Source organism: Chrysemys picta, chromosome 13, assembly GCF_011386835.1.
Source record: "Chrysemys picta bellii isolate R12L10 chromosome 13, ASM1138683v2, whole genome shotgun sequence".
NCBI classification, from domain to species: domain Eukaryota; kingdom Metazoa; phylum Chordata; order Testudines; family Emydidae; genus Chrysemys; species Chrysemys picta.
The window spans coordinates 48151459-48165786 of NC_088803.1; the positions used below are offsets into that span (position 1 = coordinate 48151459).

At 43.6% G+C, this 14328-nt stretch overlaps 1 long non-coding RNA gene across 33 annotated transcripts in view; it reads left to right on the forward strand.

Moving 5' to 3' along the window:
- LOC101947879 (uncharacterized) overlaps window positions 1-8724 on the forward strand; it is an 88782-nt gene extending 80058 nt beyond the window's left edge. For 20 of the 33 annotated variants that reach the window (XR_010592356.1, XR_010592353.1, XR_010592343.1 and 17 more), the window contains one exon: window positions 1-3173. This exon is cut by the window's left edge. This is a non-coding gene — a long non-coding RNA (uncharacterized LOC101947879). Of the gene's footprint in view, window positions 5778-7216 lie in introns of those variants that run through there. The other 13 variants (XR_010592354.1, XR_010592361.1, XR_010592363.1 and 10 more) reach the window with 5 other exon arrangements.
- Window positions 8725-14328: the final 5604 nt, after the last annotated feature.

Consider the following 14328-nt stretch of genomic DNA (forward strand, 5'->3'; position numbering starts at 1 on the left):
TACTTCGACTTCAGCTACGTTATTCACGTAGCTGAAGTTGCGTACCTTAGTTCGAATTAGGGGGGTAGTGTAGACCAAGCCTAAGTTGAGACTGTTTCTTAGACGTGGTTGTATCAAAGTAGATGAGTTCTCATTGATTAAACTAGGGCTGACAAAGGATATAAAAAATAAATGCAGTTGATCGCGAGATTATAAAAATAGTCACTGTTAATCGCAGGTTTAATCACACTGTTAAACAATAATAGAATACCAATTTAAATGTATTATGAATATTTAGGATGTTTTTCTACATTTTCAAATATATTGATTTCAATTACAACACAGAATACAAAGCGTACAGCGCTCAAGTTTATTTTGTATTCCAGTATTTTCACTGTAAAAAATAATTTAAAAGGATAATGCAATCTATATGTCGAAGCATGAAGGGGCATACGAATGCTTAGCATATTTGGCAGGTAAATACCTTGTAACAACGGCTACTACAGTGCAATGTGAACACCTGTTCTCACTTTCAAGTGACATTGTAAATAAGAAGGTGTCAGCATTATCGCCCATCAATGTAAACAAATTTATTTGTCTTAGTGATTGGCTGAACAAGAAGTAGGACTGAGAGGACTTGTAGGATCTAAAGTTGTAAATTGTTTTGGTTTTGAGTGCAGTTATGTAAAAAAAAATTCTTCATTTGTAAGTTGCACTTTCACAATAAAGAGATTACACTACAGTACTTGTATGAGGTAAACTGAAAAATACTATTTCTTTTGTTTCTCTTTTACAGTGCAAATATTTGTAATAAAAATAATATAAAGTGAGCACTGTCTTCTTTGAAATCAAGATATTTTAAAATGTAGAAAAACATCTAAAATATGTATAATAAATGTAAATTGGTATTCTATTATTGTTTAACAGGGTAATTAAAACTGCAATTAATGGCAACTATTTTTTTAAATCTAGTTAATTTGTTTGGCGTAATCGCTTGATTTAACTGCAATTAATTGATAGCCCTAATTGAAACATTGGAGAAAATAAGTTATATAAAGTAGAGCGAAGCTGGTGCTGACCTGAAAACTGCACCAAAAATTCCAGGGATAGCTGAGTCACTCAATCTGCCTTGCACCTGAATTAATTACAGTTGTATTTCAACACCTGCAAAAATGAGATGAAGATGAATAATGGGTGTTGGACTAAGTGTTGTTTTATCAGCACTGGTGCTATAGCATGAAGCAAAGAAACACACTATGTCATAGAAGAGATGGAAGAAAAAGCAACCAGACAGAGCGAAATGAGTCATAATGGTAATGTGGATCTTCTTTTTCTCAGAGCTCCATATCTCAACTGTCTATGGAGCTATTTCCTACATTTATTTGGTGTCATTACTGATGACTGGTTTAGATTCAACCCTGTTTTTTAAAGGGTTTCCTCTCCCTTCTGGGCAGTTAGCTGCAGAGAGATTCTAAGGACTATTTTTTGAAATGGCCTTCAGTTTACCTTTACATTTGTCAGGGGCGGCTCCAGGCACCAGCATAGCAAGCACGTGCCTGGGGCGGCAAGCCGCAGGGGGCGACCTGCCGGTCGCTGTGAGGGCAGTCACCAGGCTGCCTTTGGCGGCATGCCTGTGGGAGGTCCGCCGGTCCCGCGGCTTCGGCGGTAATTCGGTGGCGGGGATGCTGAAGGCGCGGCACCAGCAGACCTCCTGCAGGCATGCCGCTGAATCCACGTAGCCAGCGGGCGTGCCACCGAAAGCCACCTGACTGCTGTGCTTGGGGCGGCAAAAACCATAGAGCCGCCCCGACATTTGTACACATACAATGGACTGTGCCTGCAAAAGTGACAGGACACCCATTTAGGGTCTCGTTCAACCAGAACTAAGTGCTCGGTTGAACCGGGACCGACTTAAGCATGTGCTTAGGTGCCTTGCTGTGTTCAGGTTTAAGGGCCTTATCCTGAGAAATGCTGAACAGCTGCAAGTCACACCTAGGGTGACCAGACAGCAAGTGTGAAAAATCGGGACAGGGGGTGAGGGGTAACAGGAGCCTAGATAAGAAAAAGACCCCAAAATCAGGACTATCCCTATAAAATTGGGACATCTGGTTACCCTAGTCCCACCTCTCAAGATGTGGCTCTGAATACATGCATTCGCATGTCCGAACAAGGGAAGTAGGTAATAAACTGCCAGACTCGGGTATGCGAGAAATGGACGTCTGCCCACACATGCAGGTGCCATCCACTGTATGTGTAAGCTACTGGAATGAGCTACATGTCTCCCTCCAGCCCCCGAGCCCAGTTTGCAGAAGATACAGCTCTGTTCCAGTATGAGCTAGAGCTGAGGCTGCTTGTCCTTTTAGTTCTGGAGGTTCCCCAATTCAGACCCCAGGATGTTGGCTAAGATGGTGACCATCACTCAGACACAAAAGGAGGGGAATGAACCTTGGAAGCATGCTTGAAAAGAGTTACAGATCTAGCCCAAGGAGCTCACTCTTCTTGGAAGCTCAACCTCTCGCCCCCAGAAAATGTACCTTCAAACGATTTTGGAGGTATTTTTAGGCATGTCCTCTAATTTTCCCCCTTGCAAATGCAATTAGTTGCATGTGTGTATCATCCAATTGCACAATTGCAAATGCCTTTTTGTGCAATCTTTATTTGGGGTACAATATCAGAATCTGAGGCTAAAGCAAGCTGAGATGTTTCCCTGAAGAAATACTTCATTCCAAATGTTGTCTCTGTTTGAAGGGTCGCTTGTGATGTCAGTTCCCTCATCCTCTCAATCTCTCACGTGAAATAACTGCCCATTTCTCTCATCTCTGCTGGAGCCAAACACAGGCAGTGAAGGTGATCAAAAAATCATAGGCTTCAAAGGCAAATTGAAAGCATTATTTTAAACCCTTTGACAAAGCTGACCCAGCCATTACAGGAAAGTGGTCCTGGATACCAGAATAAATTTCATTTCCATACTTGCTGGTTTTGGAACTGATTTAGCCCATCTAGACCAAAAATTAAATGCAACATTGGTTTTTGTCCCTTACACTGAAAAGTTATGAGCATTACTTACGTGGTTCATTAAGTTACACTGTACAGAAATATTGCCTTAAATCAATTAATTCCTTAAGTAGTGACTCTACTGTAGCTTCTTTCAAAGTCCCTCTCACTCTATCCAAACTCTGAGAAACCTAGAACAAGACTTCGCCTTATAACACAGATTAGATGCACTTCTTCAGCTGTCGGCCCATACTGTAGATTGATTCTCTGTGGTATGAGATTAAGGGATACTGAGATAACTAGATACAGAGGCACCATTAAAAAGTCAACATTTGCCAGTAGTTATCCCACTGTGGTAGTGGAGATACTGCAATTATTGTCTAAGACCCGGTTCAACAAATCACTGAAGTATGTGCTTATCTCCCGTTGACTTCAAAGTTAAGCACGTGCTTAAGTGCTGTGCTGAACTGGCGTCTAGGTAAGTAGAAAGACTGAAATATTTCAGATACAAAAAGGTCATAACTTTTGACAAATGGAGACCACGGAAGCCTGAAACAATCTGACAAGATTATGCAGGAAACAACTCACGCCAATTTATTAAACTAGACATGTCTAGATTGTTTCACAACTCCATATTGTTGGCTTTAGAAAGCATTCCCCTATGTTGTCTATAGATGATTTTAAAAAGTGGTATGGTAGTCCATTCTCCAGTCTGCACATGATTCTGTATGCACATTTTAATAAACGGCCTATCCTGAGTAGTTAGCAGAAAAAGGACAGCCATTTGATGAAAGGACTAATGAGTCAGAAGCTATGCTGTCTTGGCATGTAAAGCATTTGGGTTCCAGTCAGATGGTCTCTCTTCAGTCAAAGGCACTTTGGTTGATTGTGTTTGCTTTCTCTCCTCATTGAGGATATTAGAACTGGCCAAGGCATCAAGTGTGCATCCAGATCCAAACTTTCCCAGCAAATAGTGGGGGGTTCATTCTTGATCACTGAAGAATATTTAAAATCCAGCTTCATGTCAGTCTTTGGAGTATCAGGATCTAGCTTATCTACTAGCCTTCTAGCTCACTGTAATTAGAGTTGGTTGGAATTTTTTTCTCCTCTATGGGCTAGATTTCCCTGGCTGGACTACATTGCCCATGATGCACCATGGTATCCTTTCTATGTGAGATGATGTGGTGCATTGTGGAAGATGTAGACTGTAGCCTGGTTCATAGAGTAGAATGGGGACATGAGGCACTCAAGCTCCAATTCCCATGAGGCACCTGGAGTGAAATTTCCAATGGAAATTAATTAGTTTTCAGCTGAAATTTTTCCGTTTTTGGACAAAAACCAGAAAGTTTTCAGTTGCTCAGGTTTTTTGACAAAAGTAAAAATTTTCTGCAGAAAGCAGACATTTCACACAAAACCTCAATTTGACACCCAGTTTTGATGGAAAATTTTTGACCAGGCCTAACTATAACATCTGTAATACCTATGCTAGCTTTAAACAGACAACAGCTTTTTACAGTTACTTGGTGTTCCAGGCTTTGATTAATTTATATTGGATTGTTTTCAGTTATTCCAACTGGGGGGGGGGGGGGGGGGAGGGGACGAGACGGCGATGGAAAACAGTTTTTAACATTATTTAATTTTTTTTTCCTGTGCATCTTGAAAATGTTCTTATTAGACTAGTGACTTAAATATAAAGAGAAAGAGTCTCAACTGATGTAAATCCCTGTAAGCTCTGTTGAACTGAAGTCAGTGGAGCAACACTTAGTTACACCAACTGAGAATCTTACCTAAACTTCTATACAAAGTCACTTTTTTAAAACAGTAGCATCTATTATTACTAATGCAAAGTCTTCCCCTTACCTGCAGACTAACTGGAAGGATATATTTCCTCTAAGACACACCCATCACCGTAAAGTCAGATAACAGAACTATAATTCAGGAAAGAGTTGGCATAGAGAAATACAAGCTGGTAAGATGAAGAGAAGCACCATTTTGTGTGGATTACTTATAAAAGGTTAGTAGCTCTTTCAAGATTTTCATATCCATTCCCATTTTACAAAATACATTACATTCTTTGTCCGCGCCACCATGAAAAAGAACCGATGCAATTTTTGAAAAGAGCCGAAAAGAAATACAACCGCTCCCAGAAATTTCATCTAGTGACACACTGAGAGTAATATACTCCGCTTTGAGCTAAGATCAGCTATCTTTTACTACACTAACGGGCTGAGTATGGGAATACATATCATGCCGGCCAGTTGTCCGTCGTGGCTAGAAACACTTGTCGAAGGTATAAGACAAACCTGTGGCTACTGATTGTTGGAAAATTCAGGACACTACATATGGAAATTGGTAGCAAGCTTTCCTGAGCTCCAGGCAGTTTACGAAGGCTGCACAGCGTCAGCATTTGTAAGGGGTTCAGAAAAACTCAGTGTGTGTTCCTTTCTGCAGCGTCCCTGTATCTGCACAGTTTGTGGCGCTGCTGATTTCTGCTTTGAACGGTATTCATTTGCTATAATTTTTCTACAGCCTTTCCTGCAACTGGAGAAAATACCCAAATTACCTTTTGTGTTTCCCCAGACGTGCCCAGTGCACCCATTTCTAAAGAAGATCTTTTGAAGATCTGAGCAGAACAGCAAACAGCTGTTGGGCTGGCAGGGCCGGCTCTAGGCACCAGCAAAACAAGCTGGTGCTTGGGGCGGCACATTTTTAGGGGCGGCATGGCCGGCGCCAGAATGCCACCCCTAAAAATGTGCCCCGGCCGCCCTAGCTCACCTCTGCTGCTGCTGCCGCGGTGCGCAAAACAGCTGATTCGCGCGCCGCTACTCGCCCTCCCTCCCAGGCTCTCAAGTCTGGGAGGGAGGGGGAGCAGCGGCGCTTGAATCAGCTGTTTTGCGCGCTGCGGCGGCTCGGGGTCTCCCCCTCCCTCCCAGGCTCTCAAACCTGGGAGGGAGGGGGAGATCCCGAGCGGCCGTTTCGCGCGCCGCTGCTCCCCCTCCCTCCCAGGCTTGAGAGCCTGGGGGGAGGAGGCAGGGCTGGGGATTTGGGGAAGGGGCGGAGTTGAGGCGGGGCCGGGGGTGGGGTAATTAAAGAACGGGGGGCGGCCAAAATTGTTTTTGCTTTGGGCCGCAAAAATCCTAGAGCCGGCCCTATGGGCTGGATCCCAAACAGACATTTGGATCCAGGGGCCATTATCCTGAAGTTCAGGGGGATTTGGATTCAGGGTTTTAGTTCTGGCCTGGCCCTTCCCTAACAACAGATCGGAAGCTTTGCCTTGGGCAGAGACATTGGAGACAGACATTTCTAGTAAATCCTGATGCTGTGTGGCGGACAAGAAACAAGAGCACATTACCCTCTATGCCCCCACTTAAAGAGGGATAGGTTGTTTTGCAGGAGATGCTTCTGGGTAGTGCAGAAAGTAGGCAGAAAATGGACCCTTTCCATTTCACTTGCCTGGTTTGGACCCAGCCCAGGTGTTTGTGTTCAGCCCAAGCCGCTGCACTGCCCGATCCTATCGCCGCCAAGCAGCAACGGCAGACGCTCGCTACAGTGAGTATCATTCCTCAAACAGACTGAATGATGCTAAACGTAAGGAGATTGCTTTTCAGTGAACCTGATGATATGCAGGACTGGCCTAGAAAAAAGAAAGGGAGAGAATCTAAAGTCTAAACAGATCTGTAGTTTCTCTGCTAGTTCAGAGCGTAATCAATTTTCAGCCTTTGGAAACTAAAATAGCTCTGATTTATAAAATTCCACGGTTCTCTTCTTTTCTCCTTTGTGTCTCCATTGCCTTATGAAGAGCTCAGAGTGTTTGCACTTTGTGATCCCCATGTTGGTATCCGTAATAACAAAGCTTTGCACTCCCATACCACCTTCCATCTGAGGATTTCAAAGATATTGAAGACAGGTGGGCCTGGGGGCCTGACACGTGGGGAGGTTAAGTGACTTGCACAAGGTGACGGAACAAGTCTGTGGCAGAGATATTGGGAGAAATCCTGGCCCTGTTGAAGACAATGGCAAAACTCCTATTGACTTTAATGGAGCCAGGCTTCCACCCGTAGAACATAAGTGTGAAATTAAATGTGTGGTGTTTGTGTCAGCGCAGTGCTATGTTAACAAACCATGAGAAGCAGCTTGGCCTACAAGAGTGAGTTCTGCTTCTTGCTCTGTGATTTTGTGGGCATCTCACCTTATCTCTGCCTCAATGTCTCCAGCTAATAATAATTATCTACCTGCTTCACAGGGGTGTTTCAAGCCAGCGTTGGTCCAGGACTTTGAGAGCTGTATACGTACAAAGTCTCATTATGTCGCTTTTCACAACTGAGAGGAATAGTCCCTCATAGTTATGGTTAAACAATGAAGGTCAAGCAACCTCGATTTGTTTTGATTATTGTAAACTATCATGAAATATCAATTTACTTTGTGAATGTTGGTTTCACAAACTCCATGTTTGGAGTGCCTGGGAAGAAATAGTCTCCCGATGATGAAGAATACACTTTCATTTCTGCAGTTCTGTGTTTCTCACATGACAAAGAGAAACTGTATATGAAGCCCAGTTCTTTGTTGCCTCTATGGGAATAAAGGAAATGTATTGTCAGTTTCTTTATTTCTGATCCCAGTTTAACCCGTCAATCATCTGACTTGGATCAAAGAAGTCACCTTAAATAGGTATGAATGGAGACTCCTGATTTATCTTTATTATAGGAGCTAAATAAATGGCTTGTTTGTGCTTGTAAATCATAACATTTCTAAATATATTAGTCTCTCAGCCAACCTGCTGACTAATATAATGTCTATTTGTATGGATTTTTTTTCCTTTTCAGATTACTTTGGTATTGACTTATTTCAAATCATAATGCACAAAATCACAGACTCTAAATGGACGGGTTTAACACGGTGATTAATGAAAATATAATCCCAGCTACTGTACAGCCATCAGAAACCAGTTAGCTAATTAGAGTAATCACAGAGGTGGAAATAATTAAAAGAACATAAAATAGAGGTGGAGTAATAATAACATTTTCCTTAGTGACTTAAAACTGGTGAGCAAACGATTAAACTATAATCAGTTTACTGAGGGGGGTAGGAATAAATGAAGAGTGGATAGCAAAGGACTTATGAGTAGCTACAGCAAATAAGGACCATTAGACTGCATCAGAGAATGTAAGCAGAGTGGACTAGAGAGACTGCAACGAGATACAGTAGAAGGAATAATTGTACCAAGGACTGTTGGTGACCACTGAAAATGCATCATTAATATATAATCTTTGTCTGTGTATCTGTTATATAGCATCTTCCATCTAAGCTCAGCGTGCTTTATAAATATGAATTAATTCAGCCTCATAGGAAGTATTATTGTCCCCATTTACACATGTGGAAACTGAGTACTGAGTGGTTAAGTGACTTGCCCGAGGACTTTTGTAGTTTGTCATCACCGAAAGCTCTGTATAGACAGAATTGTTCGTCGTATTTAGTGGCTAGTAGAGGCCCTAAATGTGATTAGGCCGTTATGATAGGCACTGTACAAACACTTAGGCCTGGTCTATATCTAAAACTTTAGTCAACCTAGCTATGTTGCTCAGGACTTTGAAAAATATCACGCCCTGATATTACCACCCAACCCCCAGTGTAACCCCCAACTTCTCAAGGAGTGGATTTTCTACAGCCCTTCCATGACTGGAGTACTGCCGTGCTGCTGTAGCGCAGACATTCCTGCACTGAAGAACCTAAGCGCTACATGGAGAAGGCAAAGGAAAGGATCCTTTCTCTGCTGTCTTATTTCATTAAAATGCTGTACAAGATCTCGGGATTATTATTATTACTGAGGTTATCCTCCCTGCGATACCTATAGCTTTTCCTCCTAAGGATTGCCAGACTTTCCCCTGCTGGAATCATACTACGAGTGGCATATCTTTTCGTTAATTTAGTTACTGTATTTAAAAACAAAACAAAACGATTAGACTCAAGCCACAGAGAGAATCAGGGGTCGATTGTTTTAACATCCAACCCGTGGATCACAACTGTGTGAAATCAGAATTATGGCTCTCCTCAACAGGCTGCATTCATTTTATTGGCAGCTGCTTTCTTGTAAGCACCTGGACCTTGAACATCTGCCCAGCTGTCAGTGAAAATGTCCTGCTACACACACCTTAGCGCTGATCCTGCCCCCACCGAAGACAAGAAGAGGTTTCCCCACATAAACACACACGTGAATGCGCGCACACACACGTACACATGCACACTACACACTCACAAACTTATGCACACATGCACATACGCAATTAAAAAAACTTACTTCAGATTTTGCCTCCTGAAAACTGTCGCCTGTTTTCCTTCTGAGGGCCTGGTTTAGTATTCACCCTCTCTGTACGCTGTTGTTAAATAGCAGTTGATTTGAGAAATCTCAGAGGTGTAACCTGTTATATGCGTAAGGTGTTTAACCATCATCAAAGCCAAAGCCCGTGGAGTGTTTGTTTTCCAAGTTCTAACACTTCCAGTGGTTGCATCTTTGAATTAACAGTGAAATGCCAAATACATGAATTAGCTGGCTGATGCTAAGTGCGGGGAAGGGGGAGCGAAGGGTATTTCGCTTACAGTTGCTGCTACTTTGGAAACAATGACTGGTGGTGAACTAGAAATGGCAACGTTATTTGTGTCAAGCTGTAATTGGGTCCTGATCCTGAGAACTGCCAAGGTCCTTATACACAGCGGGAGTTGAAAGTGATCAGCCCCAGGGCAGAGTGAGTCCTTACACAGCAGGTTTGTATATTTACAGCGGTAAGCACACCATTCTGTATATTACAGCATTTGCAGCTGCAGGCTTTCTAGTTAATTGATCCTGTAGCTAATTAACCCTATTAGCTCACTCTTCATTTGCTACCTTACTGCTCCCCTCCATTTTTCCAGTTCATTAATGAATAAATTTAACACATTTTCCCAGAAACTCTCCCTTTGGGTTGAATTTCTCCTCACTTTGTGTCAGCTCCATGGTGCTTTTTGTTCTTTTGGAAGGCTAAGCATGATGGGCCAGATTCACTGGAGCACCCCGACCACTTGCCACCAACCCAGCAAAACGAACCAGCGTTCCTATGTGTGTAGCTCATCCTTAGTGAGGAATAATATCATATAGCTGGGAACACAATTAAAAACAGCAGGCCAGCGCGACAGTTGGTATAAATTGGCCTGGCTCTATTGAAGCTAATGGAACCACACCTTTGCCATGAGGCCTACAAAAAACTTGACAAGGGTTAGGCGGCTGGTGTGCTGACACCACTGTTTATCCTGTGGACCAATATTTTCCTCACTGTTTTCTTGGATTCCCATGTCTGTCTCTTGTCTGAGATTGTAACATCTTTGGGAGGGCGGCCATCTTTGTGTCCTGTGTTTGTACAGCACCTAGCACAGTCAGGTCCTGGTTCACGAGTGGGGCTCCTAGACGCTGTGGTAATACAAAAAGAAACACATAAATAATAGCACACTGATTTACATCAGCTGAGGCTCTGGTCCAATGAGTTTATAATCAATTTTAAAGGCATTTTCAGCCATGTGCAGGACAGATTTTTCTGCTAAGGATTTCAACTGCTTAGTGCAGGGGTGACCAACCTGAGCCTGAGAAGGAGCCAGAATTTACCAATGTACATTGCCAAAGAGCCACAGTAATACGTCCACAGCCCCCAATCAGCTCCCCCCTGACTCCCAGCACCTCCCACGCTCTGACAGCCCCGCCAATCAGCACCTCCCCCTCCCTCCCCGCACCTCCCGATTAGCTGTTTTGTGGCGTGCAGGAGGCTTTGGGGGGGGGGAGGAGCGAGGGCATGGCAGGATCAGGGGAGGGGGTGGGAAGGGGTGGAGTGGGGGCAGGGCCTGTGGCAGAGCCAGGGGTTGAGCAGTGAGCATCCCCCAGCACATGGGAAAGTTGGCGCCTGTAGCTCCAGCCCCGGAGTCGGTGCCAATACAAAGATCCACATATTAACTTCTGAAGAGCTGCGTGTGGCTCCGAAGCCACAGGTTGGCCCTGTGGAGTTTCACAGCCCAGCATGGTACAGCTAACAGCCTCTACCTTTCACAGCTTCCTGGAGGGGGGGGACCAGAACAATTCAGAGAAACATGAATAACTAGTATAGAGCAAATTTGGCTACCAGGCCTGTAGAAGGCTTTTTCCTTGACCTCTGCTAGCATTTATTGATGCCTGAGGTAACAATGAGTCTTGTACGGAAAAAATGGAAAGGAAAACCACTGGACGAGGAAAAGCAACCCGGGAAGAAAGCAGGAGGGAAATGGACTCTACTTGAATGGCTGGGGCTGCAGAGGAAGCTATATTGTTAAAACAAGCACCCCTTTTGGCTTGAGGGGACTGAGCCAGGCATTTGCTGGAATACAGAGCCCATGAGGGTCAGAGCTATCAGAACGGGTTGCGGAGAGTGAAAGACAAATTACATAAAAGACAAGTGAATGTGCTCAAAACCGAGATATTCCAAAGCAGGGACAGGAGAGCAGAAAGCAGTGGGTCTGGGGAGACATGAATGGGATGTGGCTGGTTTAGATCTGGAGGAGCTGGCCAGAGCTGAAATCTGAATCCAATTCAGAGATGTGCAGGATCAGGGAACAAGCAAGGGAGAGCCTGGCTAGATGAACTCCGGAGCATAAAGCTGACAATTAGTCTTTCAAGCAAATGCCCCTTCAATACAGCCTGAGTATCCTACAAGGCCTGATGTTGGAAAGGGAAAAATACTGTAAATGTCCTGAGAGAAGACCTCTGAAAAAGGAAATCCTTTCAGAGAAGAAAGTCAGTTCTCAAGGGTAGGTGCCAGACTTGCAGATGAATGATTGCTTGTTGATAATTGATTACAGAAGCTTTTGCTCTGTGATGGAGCAGGACTTTGTCAGGCCCACTAGCTATCCTGTTGCCATGGGCACCTGTCCACCTCTTTCACCAGAGCTTCCTCAGCAGCTGAAAACCTCTCTCTAGAAAAAGGGAGCAGTCTCCTTAGGATGAGGAGCTGAGAAAAGGAGAGGCAGGAGAAATGGAAACTCTTCTTTAGAGGTGATACGTTCAAGAGAACTTTTAATAATAATTATCTATTATATGTATGGCAGTGGCAGCCACAGGCCACCCTCTGCGAATCAGTGCCCCATTGTGCTAGGCACTGTACATACACATATGATCCCTGGCCCAAGGAGTGTACAGTCTAAGTAACTGCTTGGTCACTAACGATGGATTGCCTGTTCTAAATCGTTTCGAATGTTGTTTGCCAAGACTTTTTTTTAATCCCTCCCATATTTTCTAGTTTATCAAGAGAAAGTGTTCCCCTCACGCCCTCATAAGAAATAGAGTGCAGTAAGGTATGCCCACTAGTAGCTGTTTTGAAATGTCTCCGCTAAAGGCTAAGAGAATGCCAGGGGGTGAGGTCAGAGTAGTAACATCAGGCCCTGATCCTGTGAGTCATGACGGTGCCTGCTTGGCCTGCACTGAGTCCAAAGGGCTCACTTTTAGGATTAGTCCATTAAGGTGAACACCGCAGGATATCTTTAGAGGCAGCCTAGCTGCTGGGACTGGCATAAAACCACACTGAGGGGTCAAGTCCATGGAACCTTAAAGATAAAGAATGAGTCCTTTAACCTTTCTGATCCCTTTAATATCCCTTATCTTCCTGTAGGGAAAATCCCATAGAATTAGAAAAGAATAACTTTTCTGTATGTTGTTTTTGACCATCCTATAGTTTCATAGAAAGTCGTAGCTTTACCATCATGTTCTGTATAAGGGCCTCATTGAAAGCCTGGAAAGTCAATGGACATACTCCTGTTGACTTCAATGAGCTTTGGGCCTGGCCCATAGAAATGTTCCAATTTTAGACTGATCCAAAGCCTACTGGTGTCTTTCCAATGACTTCAGTCGGTTTTGGATCCAGCTCACATACACAAAGTTGGCAGAACCGGGCCTCGTGTTTCTGTTGAACTCTATTGCTTGCATACCTATTAAAATCCATAAAACTTTTCCATCAGGGTATTTTATTTATTTCAGTTTATCTACAGTGTGTCCATCCAAAGTTCTAGGATATGGGAGGAACATACTTACACCGACCTTCGTACCTAGCAGGGTAGCAGTGAGGTTTAATTAGTTATTATCTGTAGAACACTTTGAGTGCTAAGTCTTCTTCCTCTTCTTCTAGCCTTAGCCCCACCTCTATGGGGTCAGCTCTTTGAGTCTTCCTTCTCCATTCCAGACGGTCTTGAAGCAGTTCCTCGGAAACTCCGCAGGTAATCAAATCCTCTTGTATGACATCTGTCCATCCAGTTTTGGGTCTTCAAACCTTTCTCTTACCCTCCACTTCTAAGTTTAAAACCCTATTTCCTATATATTCTTCTGATGTTCTTTTCCCAGGCCCAAACCATGAAAGCCAGAATCCCCTCATGTCTATAATAGGTACTACCTTTCCCTTCCCCTAATTCATTTATTCTGAACTCGGTCCATCCTTGTAACATCCATCTTAACCTTTTCATTTCCACTGAATTCAAGATCTGCCTCCCATCTCTTCCTCAGTGCCCAGCATTTGGAGCCATACTTTGAGTGCTAAGTACTATTTGTAATAAAAACAGGGTGAAATATATGGCTTTGAGATAGACTCCTGCAAGTGGGAAAATTGTGAGCTAGGCTTCAGTATTTGACGTTTGAGTTATAAACCCCTGAAAGCAGAGGTTTATAGCAGAGAAGAGGCTGTCAGACAGAGCTAGCATGGCACTAACAGCAGCTCTGCAGTGTAAGAGAAAGTAGTGGAGACACACACTGAAGATGATCATGGCAGGAGAAATGAAGGTGTGTTAAGAGTTCCTGAACTAACCCCACCCACCCAGACATTGATCCTACTGATGATTAAAGGATTTGCCTCTGAAAAAATGGGATGCAAAGCAATAAAAACCAAGCAGCAGCCATTGACAGTGAGACTTCTGCAGAAGGCAGAGGAAGGAATTTGGCCAAAAAAGGAAGTAAATATCCAGTGCCGGTCACAGAATTCACAGGCATCTTAGACTGCCCTGGCCACCCTCAGCCTTCCATGATCTGCTCGTGTGTTCTTAACGGGTAGTGAATAACTGCTTCAGAATGAAAGATCCGACACCTTGAGTGCATTGGATTCTTGTTTTCTTCAATATGAGATGCCATCACTCTGATTCAGAGAAAAGGGTCCAAATATGATTAGCTAGACAGTGCCCAGTGCCCAATGTTCCAACGAGTCCTGCTCTGAAGAGTTTATGATCTAACTGTAATAGAGCACATGACACTTATTGGTGAACTAATTATAGACCAGGGACAACACAGTTTGAAAGATGAGTCACATCTCTCCGTTACTGAGTTAAATG